At 41.3% G+C, this 9,850-nt stretch overlaps 1 non-coding gene across 1 annotated transcript; it reads right to left on the reverse strand.

Annotated features, from left to right (window-relative positions):
* Positions 1 to 5,401: 5,401 nt before the first annotated feature.
* Positions 5,402 to 5,504, reverse strand: LOC123117989 (U6 spliceosomal RNA). Its single transcript, XR_006457620.1, has one exon. It is a non-coding gene; the product is annotated as a U6 spliceosomal RNA (small nuclear RNA).
* Positions 5,505 to 9,850: the final 4,346 nt, after the last annotated feature.

Raw genomic sequence — 9,850 nt, forward strand, 5'->3', positions numbered from 1 at the left:
GTCGTGTTCGGGTTCTCCACGTGCCGACGGCGCAACAGTTTGCTGATGTGATGACTAAGGGATTGCCTACTCCCGTCTTCGAGGAGTTTCGGTCCAGTCTCTGTGTCTCCAGCGACGCTTCGACTGCGGGGGGGGGGGGTGTTGAGTATATATTTTGTATTGCACGTGTATTGGAGTTGTGGCCCACTTCCTAGTCTTGTATAGTTGAGATAAAGGTCTTCCCTTGTATTATATATGCGTGCACCAGCACCCCGATCAATACATCATATTGCAAATCATCTATCTACACTTTGGAAGGATGGTCGAGTTGGACCAACTGTAGCGACCCGACCTTAGACGGTCAAGTCTCTGTGCTTACGTGTCATCCCTGGATCGGTATGCTGACACACACAATACTCGAGGATTTATAACAAAGGTAAATCACATGTATAAAGTAACGTAAATACTATTACCTCAATCCAAAATAGCAGAAGCAACAAGGTTGTGGATTCCCATCAACACCAACGGCAAAGTTGAGTATAGGAAGTCGTAACCCTAACGTATCACTTACTCGTCGTAAGATCCTGCAACATGAGACGTTGCAGCCATAGAGGGTCAGTACATTGAATGTACTGGCAAATTCACACCATAGAGCAATGATGAATAAAGGCTATCACTACATGCATATTTGGCTGGTGGAAAAGCTCTATGGTTATAGTTTTGCGTAAAGCCAATTTTTCCCTACTGCAAAGGAATAAATTTATTTAACTATCATGGTGGTTGTTAAACATTGAGAATGGTTGACAGCATTCTCAATCCCAATTAAAAGTACTCATTAAAACCCAACAATATTAATTAAAGCAACATGATGAGATTCACAGGAAAATCAAGCACTAGATACTCAAGATGTCCATAACCGGGGACACAGCTAATCATGATTAGTTTGTACACTCTGCAGAGGTTTGCGCACTTTTCCCACAAGACTCGATCGCCTCCGTTTGATTTCTCGCACTACATGATGTTTGAGAAACGGATGACCGAGACATAATCTTTCGGAAGCACTAGCACCTTACATGTGGGTAGACCGGTACACCTACTTTCCCCTACATCTGCTAGTCTACCCGTAAGAGTTCGCACAACTTAATCAACTATGCCAGAGCCCATAATGGCTTGTGGCTGCACACGGAAGTTTCTAGTTTGAATAATCTCATGATCCCTTTGAACCTGGGTGGCGGTCCGAAGAAATATAGGCAAGTCCTGATAGAAACCAGGTGCCTCAATCCACCCAGATGTGTGTTTAAGTTGCCACCTTAAATAAACCATTAAATAATAATCTCACATCTGTCATGGATACACTCACCCAATCCACGTCTACTAGCATAGCATGGCATAATAAGCAAACGTAGAAGTAACTCCCAAGGGTTTGATAATAAAACAGGTAATAGGTACTACCTCAATCTACTTCCCAAAACCCACAATTTAATTAGATCCTAATCATGCAATGTTTGAGGATAGATCTAATGCATAAAAACTGGGTCGTAGAAAAGGTATGATCAAAGTGTTACTTGCCTGCAATATTGATGAAGATGATTCGCACTCATAACTCTTGATAGTTCTACTCGTCACACTCCAATCAATCTATCATAAGCAAGCAATAGTAACCACACATAAGCAATCAATCAAAAGATCGGAAAGAACGAAGAGTACGATTCGGAAAACATCAAAACCAAGCAAATGACTCTTGCAGCATAATTTTTTTTCTAACAGTACCAAAACTATGTGAATATGGCCTTATCAGAAAGTTTAGGTCAAGAGCTTTGATTTGCAAAAAAGAATCAACTCAAACGGAGCTATAAAACTCAAGTTACGATCAAACGAAGTTCAAATACAAAACTGATCTAATTCAAATTTTAAACTTTCAAAACATGTTTGAGTTGGATTACTGGATAGAGGGGATCATAACGAAGAAGTGGACGTTGGTTTCGTTGGATTTGGATAAGCGGTTGAAAAGTAGTGGTTGTTTGAAAAATAGGGGCTAATCTATAAATAAAATATTCACGGACGGGTCCCTGGCCGAAAATAAAAAGAAAAGAAAAACTCTACTGAGCGAACGTTCGCTATGAAAACCTAACAAACGAAACGTTCGCTGAAACTAGCTAAACAGAAGACGTTCGCTATTTAACAGAAACGAAATAAAAACCGATCTAGAGGATAAACCGACTAAATACAATTAAAAACGGGCAGTTTTATCGGCTTTACCGGCTCGGGCGAAATAAATCAGCGGTGGACGGATCCGGCCGGTGACGAACTCCGGCGCGGCGTTGGGACGGTGGCGGCGTCCGGCGAGTGCAGGCGACGACGAGGTGGCGCGGTGGCGAGGCGCAGCGACGACGTCGTCTCGGTGGCGCGGCGGAGCAAGGCGGCAGCGGCGAATCTCGCCGACGGCGACGGCAGGCGAGACGCGGCGGCGCGACGAGATGCGGGAGAGGCGGCGGCGCGATCAGAGGGAGAAGGGCCCGGGGCGGCGCCTTTTATGGGGAGGGGCGAGGAGGTGGCGTGGGGAAGGGGGCAGGAGGAGGCCGGGCGGCGCGGCGGCGTGCCCGAGCGGGACTCCCGCTCGGGAAGGAGAGGGGCGGCGCTGCTGGGCTGGGTCGTGACGTGGCCCAGTTTGGCTGGGCCGACCCAGTCGGCGGAGAGTATATATATATTTTTTAAAAAAACATTTTCCAGAAAACAATAAATAGAAATAAACCACCAAAATAAAAACATACTATAGGCATATTATATATCAAATTTTTTAGAAAAAGATTTTCTACAATCTGAACATTTTTCTAGAGTCAAATAAAATCCACACAAATTTAGATAAATCAAACACTGCTGCTGCTCTAATAAAATCCAACGAAAATCATTTTAAAAATACCAAAATGATTCAAATTTATTTATCTCCAATTTTCTGTTGTAGGGAATCATGTTGCCCTATTTTCCATATATTTTATTTTTGGAGAAAAATAATTTGGATCAAACTCAAATAACCAAATTGAAAAATAAATTCAAAAGAACTTTGAATTTATTCCTTTGAAACTCCCAACTCATATTTCATATGTTTTGAAGAAGTCATTTTATCTTCGCTCGTGAAAATCATTGAGTTGCATAAAGTTCCTGGGTTGGAAATATTTTCCAAATGAAATTCAAATATTTTCAACGCCCCTTGTCATTTAAATAAATGGAAGAAGTGATGTCATCTTCTCTTCAGGGTTTTGTGATGAAAAGAATTTGAATTCACGGAGGTCATAAAATGCAAAATGAAAGTTTGGGAAAGTCCTTTTATTCCCTCTCATTTAACTTTCAAAAAGTTCAACTTTCAATCAATCACACAACAATCAAACAATCAATCAAAACAATCTATTTATTATAACATTCCAAAATTTAGAATTTTGGGATGTTACACCAACGATCAAGTTGACAAAACGTGGGCTGTGACTGTGAGCGAGGATGAAGTTGTGAATGTTGGAAACAATACCTGCATATACTGGCTGAAGCTCAATGTTCAGGTGTTGTTGTACGAAAATTAACATATGGATCTCCAACTCACTATACCGACTTTGTTTTGTGTGCGAGGCAAAAACTGACCTTCAGTTAGAAATTAATAACAAAGTAATTTACGGATAGTGAGACAACAATTATCATTTGACATATTTTCCAAACACTTCAAAAAATTGTGCCCCTAAAGAAACAAATTTGTTGATCATGAAGAGATAGCTCACTAGCAGGAACCTATATCTTCTAAGTGGAGGTGGGTTAACATACGGATCATCACTGTCAACTCAAACATTTATAGGACTGAATGTATACTCTACAATTGAAACAGGTAAAGCATGAACTAAAGTACACATTCAAACCATAGAAGATAGTAAGGAAGCCCTCTTACAAAGCATATCCTTACTAGTTCTGTCCAAATCGCTGAGAGGACACCCAAAAGGTATACTCTAGATAAGAGAAATATTTATAAACCACAACAAAAGGTATACTCTAGAAAAGAGAAATATTTATGCGAACAAGACCGCATATAAACTTCTAGTTCTGTCCAAATCGCTAAGAGGACACCCAAATTTCAGATTCATGCCTAGCTATCATGCAAAATGATCATTTCTCTCTTTCTTATTTGTGGAAAGGCCAAATTCCATATAGTAAGTAGCAAATACCCTTACAAAAATACCATTATGAAAAATATAAGATATGTCCAAAATTTTGGGGGGTGTCGAAGCCTTCTTCCTCATGCATCCTCAGCGACACGGCGTCAGCAAATTTCGTTGCCGCATTTAGGCCTCCGTCTGAACCCGATCTTTAAAAATATCAAAAAAGTTCAAAAAAATCTATGTATGCATGTAGATGTTCTCTACTATAAACTTCATATTTTTAGGGAACAAAACATCATTTAATAATCTACATAGAATGACAAAATCCTTGACCAGAACAAGAAAATATTGGCCCATTTTGATCCACGTATTTCTCTCTCTGCAGACACCAAATATGAAAATGTACATTGGTGAAAATTAATAAGCACACATATTACACATCTAAATGCATATGTACAACGTTTTGTAATGGTTTTCGCCCGATTTTCCATTAATTAACTGGGCAACTCTCATCTGCTTAACTAATGGATAAGGCAAATCTTTTGCCTCCATTTTGAAAAAAAATGCATTGTACACTTATTTTCGGAGTTTTTGGAGCTATGGAAACTAATCTTTTGATTCAAAAATTGAAGATTTGCCTAGTGCCCTCCCTCCACAAAGTTTTTCTTGACATCGATATACATGAATAGACAAATTATAGATCATGAACAAAAAAGGTGGACATACACAAATTATATAGATCGTGAACAAAAAAAAGTTAAAATAATGGATGTACGAAAGGTAATTACTTTGATCAACAAAAAAACTAGGCATTTATGCATTCTACAATTTGTGAAATACTACGTGAATGGAAGATAGATTAGAGTCCCTGTCATCATAAAAATAAATATTTTTATAAATAGTTTAGTAAAAAGCAATACTAATGTCCATGTGAAGAAAAGAAAACAACAGGGAGCAAGCATAGCAACGTTTTTCTAGAGCACAAACATAGGAACGTTGAGCGTAGTAACTCTCACTTTTGTGACAGGCAGGAACACCAGATGAATAGCATTCCAAATATGCAAGCGCAACAAGGCTGACATTAAATGAAAAAGATAGACAAGGACGTAACTGCAAAATGTGCAAGCACAAAAGCAGAGCACCGTCCTCTAGGGCAAGGACTTCGTTGGGAGGAAAGGGCATAGCGGAAGGACCCGTCTGTAAGAAAACTGAGCTCGGAAAGCACGCACGAGAAAATCCCCAGGGCTGATGTGCGAGATGATAGGGACCAGCGCGCAAAATCTCAAAAAAAATTGGACCATTTCTCGATTTGTGCGTGTCATCCTTGCGCAGGGGCCATGCTAATCTTCTCTGTATCGTTCCAATTTTATCGGATGTCCCCAAAGGGACAGTGAGGTTGCAACGCTGAAGCTTATAAATCGGTCGAAACGTCTTCCTCTGGGCGAGGTGGTACTAAACGAGGGTGCTGTGCTGCGTTCCACAGGCGCCAGGAACCGCGGAACCGCACCAAACAGTTAGCGGGCCGCCTCTGCGTGAAAGCTGGATCATCAGCTTGTCAGCCCAATATCTTTCTGCGAGGAGTCGGCCCAACTATACGAAGCGAGCTGGAAACACATATACGGACTGCTTGTGTCCTTTTTTCTTTTCGAGGGCACGCTCCCGTTCTACAGTCGTTTATGTTTTTTTTTTGCGAAATCTACATTCATTTATGTTGATCTCAAAAATTCTTTTTCTATGTTGATCTCAAAAACAAAATTTTCCATGCTTTTCTCAAAAAATATATTTATGTTCCATGCAGGATTTCTCAAAAACCAAAATTTTGTTCCATAAAATAAGTGTTCCATGCAGACTGTTACTTCGGACCCACCGTCCTACGTACGGAACTACGTTTTCCAGGCGGTGCATCCTTTGGGATAAACCTGTGTCCTGTGCGTGAATGTTAAAAATCACGGAGAATCCAATCAAAATCCGTCCGGAGACATGCACCTCATTGTCACAGAGATGATAAATCTGCGCCTACCAACTGTTTTTCTCTCACGGAAAAGCAACTGTTTTTCTCTCATGGATGCAGCGCCGGTGATCTTGAAATTTCAGTCTAGTTTGCCTTTTTGGCTTTTGCTGCCAGTGGTATTTTGATTGTGATGGTGAACCTCAAAGTGACCAGGTGCATGCATCCTTTGGTTTTGACAAGCCATCCCAAGTCAACAGACCTCCCACGAGCTTCATTGGGTACGTGCAAAGATAATCGAATTGGACCAATGTAGTTGACAAAACGTGGGCTGCAAACTAAAATCAGCGCTGCTACACGGACGACAAATTCACGGCCGACGCCTGCACGATCCTACTTGGCAGCATCAAAAGCTAGCGTGCATGCATGAATCGCTGCTGCGGGAGGATGCATCGTTCGCAGATCGTGCGCGCAGCGTCGTGTGTAAAGCAATTTCAAACTAAAATAAAGTTGCTGGATTCTTTTTCTTTCTTTATGTGATTTGAGGTAGTTGCCACATCAGCCATGTGATGCTAGAAATATCTTTAGGGCATCTCCAACACCGACACTTAAATCGTGGAGAGTCCACGGGCCGGACTAGTCCACGAACAAGAATACATGAGTTTGTCGTCTGTATAGATCCGAAAATTTTAAAAAATTCAAATACAAGTGACCGATCACAAAGAAAGAGGACGATCTTTGTAGGTTTTTCATGACCAATCACAAAAGTGTCTCAGTACTACAGTCCGTCTAAAAATGGATTTTTTGCCCGACGGACCAGCTATCTAAGCCTATGCGCTCACTCCGTTGCCGGTTACTCCTCGCCACCCGCTTCCTTCTTGGCAGCCTCCTTCTCCGCCGTTTTCAGCTGCTCCTTCAAGCGCTTCAACATCCTAAAGGCGGACGGCTTGCACGATCATCCTTACATCGTCATCCAACTCCTCCATCTTCAAGATCAACATCTTTGAATCCTTTGAGGCGGTCGCGATCTCAATTCTTCTCTTCGAGCATGATCTTCTTATCTTCGAGTTTGAGCTTCTTCTTGACCGCCGCCATCAACATGTCAAACCTCTAGGTCTCTTTTCCTCCTTGGCGTTCGAGCGCTTAACACATATCTCTTCCTTCTTCGTCAAGTTATCCCAGAACCTCTCTGTAATCTTGGTTGCCGCCCCTTCTTGCTTCTCCTTCTCCTACTCCCACTTAATTCCTTAGGCCCCTTTCCTATTCTTCTTGGTCGGCTCTTTTGTTGGGTCTATTGGATCATTCGCTTACTCCTCGGTGCCGATGTCTGCCCACTCAACTTCAAACAACAATGCATGAGGACGAGGTTCCTCTTCTCCACCTTCAAAAAACAAGTTGCACACATGAGAAGGCTATGAACAAAAACATTGTCAACAAGCTGCATATCCGGTAAAATGACCAACAAATAGAGCATATTCGGCCAACAAGTTGCATCCGGCCAAATGATCAACACATCGAGCATATCCGCCCGACAAGTTGCATATATGGCCAAATGATCAACACATAAAACAACTTACTCTTGCTCAGTGATTCGCACACCACTTGGCCATCGATCGATTAGCTGTTTCAAATGCCCACAATACTAGCACACAACCTATTAGATGGTGTGGCATCGATGATTGAGCAACTTCGTCCTACGGTTGCGGGTGAGTTCGTCGTGGTAGGGCTTGAAATGCTTGTGCTCATGGAATCAAATATGAATGTTGGCCCCAAAGTGTCGCGCCCTTTTGATGTTGGAGATATGCCTAGAGGCAATCATGTATAATGATATTTCCTATGTGTTTATGAATAAAGATAGTCCTTGGATGTAATCAATGATACTTGTTGGCAAGTACGTGACTTGTCTGTGAGATCTTGTGTTGTATGATACATCCTAAATTGTCCCTAGTCGCAAGTGACTGTAGCGACCAGACCTCAAACAGTCTGATCTCTGTGCATCAGTGTCATCCCTGGATCGGTAATGCTGACACGCACAGTACTTGAAGGATGTATAACAGAGTAGCAATCACACACTTATTACATCGAATGACTCAAAAGAGAACTTATTACAATAAATATGGCTTAAGGCCATCTAAAATGATAACAACTGAAGGCTTGGAAGATAAAGTGAGTCCATCAACTCCAACGACATTACTGAGTGAAAGATCACGACCTAAGGCACCTTACTCGTCGTCTGAAAAGTCTGCAACATGAACGTTGCAGCCCGAAACGGGTCAGCACATGGAATATGCTGGCAATGTAACACAAGAGAGTAATGAAAAGAATAATGCTATCACTACATGCATATATGGCTGGTGGAAAGCTCTATGGTTACAGTTTTGCATAAAGCCAATTTTTCCCTACAATAAAGGAATAAATTTTATTTAACTATCATGGTGGTTGTTAAACATTGAGAAGGTTCCTCCAACTCAATCCCAATTAAGCATCATCATTAAACCCAATCAAATTAATTTTAGAGTGATGAGATCAACATGATAATCCAAGAACCAGATACTCAAGATGTCCATAACCGGGGACACGGCTAACCATGATTAGTTTGTACACTCTGCAGAGGTTTGCGCACTTTTCCCCACAAGACTCGAATACATCCATGGTCGGAGATTCGAGACACAGTCTTTCTGAAACAATAACTCTTTACTCTGGGTGGACAGTTACACCTACTTTCCCCTACATCTGCTAGCCCACCACTGAAAGAGGTCTTGCAACTTACTCAACTATGCTAGAGCCCATAATAGCTTGTGGCTGCACACGGAAGTTTCTAGCATGAATAATCTTATGATCCCTTTGAGCCTGGGTGGCAGTCCATAGGTCACAAGGTAATCCCGGGATTTCCAAAAAAACAGGCAACACTGGGTTCCCCAGGTGCCTCAATCCACCCAGATGTGTATTAAAGTAGCCACCTTAAGTTAACTATTAAATAGCAATACTCACATCTGTCATGGATACACTCACCCAATCCACGTCTACAAGCATAGCATAGCAATATAAACAACGTAGAAGTAACTCCCAAAGGTTTGATAATAAACATGACAATATGTACTACCTCATCTACTTCCCAAAACCAACATATTAGTCAGATCCTAACCATGCAATTGTTTGAGGATTGATCTAATGTAATAAAACTGGGTAGTAAAGAGGTATGATCAAAGTGTTACTTGCGTTGCTGATGATCCGTGAAATCTAGAGACTCGTAGTAGCACGCTTCGCACTCCGGGTACTCTATCGCAAACAAACAAGCATACAATAAGCACTCAACTAGCAGCACGGGTAAAACTCAAATAAGAGATCTAACCAGAAATTTCAACTTAAGAACTCCGGTTCGCAAACAGAATCAAATCAAACGAAGCAACCAAACTCAAACTACGAAAAAAACAAGATTCATTTACTAATATGGACTTAAGTCAAATTTTACAGTACCAAAAACTTGTTTAAGTTGGTTAAACCGAAAGAGGGCTTCGAGACGAAACTCTAGGCGCTTGAATCGCGTGATTTCGATAAACGAGCGAAAAGATAAACTAAAACAAAAATCAGGGCAGAAACCGCGACCAAAAATAATCGTCGAAAATCCCTGAAAAAAGAAAAACTGACGAACAGGCTAACGAACAAACGTTCGCTGTCTGCGGCTAACGGATGAAAATCGTTCGTTAAAACAAACGAACGAACGGGCGTTCGCTAAATAACTAAACCGAAAAAAATAAAACCGATCTATATAAAAATTAAAACGCGG

Source organism: Triticum aestivum, chromosome 5B (genome assembly GCF_018294505.1).
Source record: "Triticum aestivum cultivar Chinese Spring chromosome 5B, IWGSC CS RefSeq v2.1, whole genome shotgun sequence".
NCBI classification, from domain to species: domain Eukaryota; kingdom Viridiplantae; phylum Streptophyta; class Magnoliopsida; order Poales; family Poaceae; genus Triticum; species Triticum aestivum.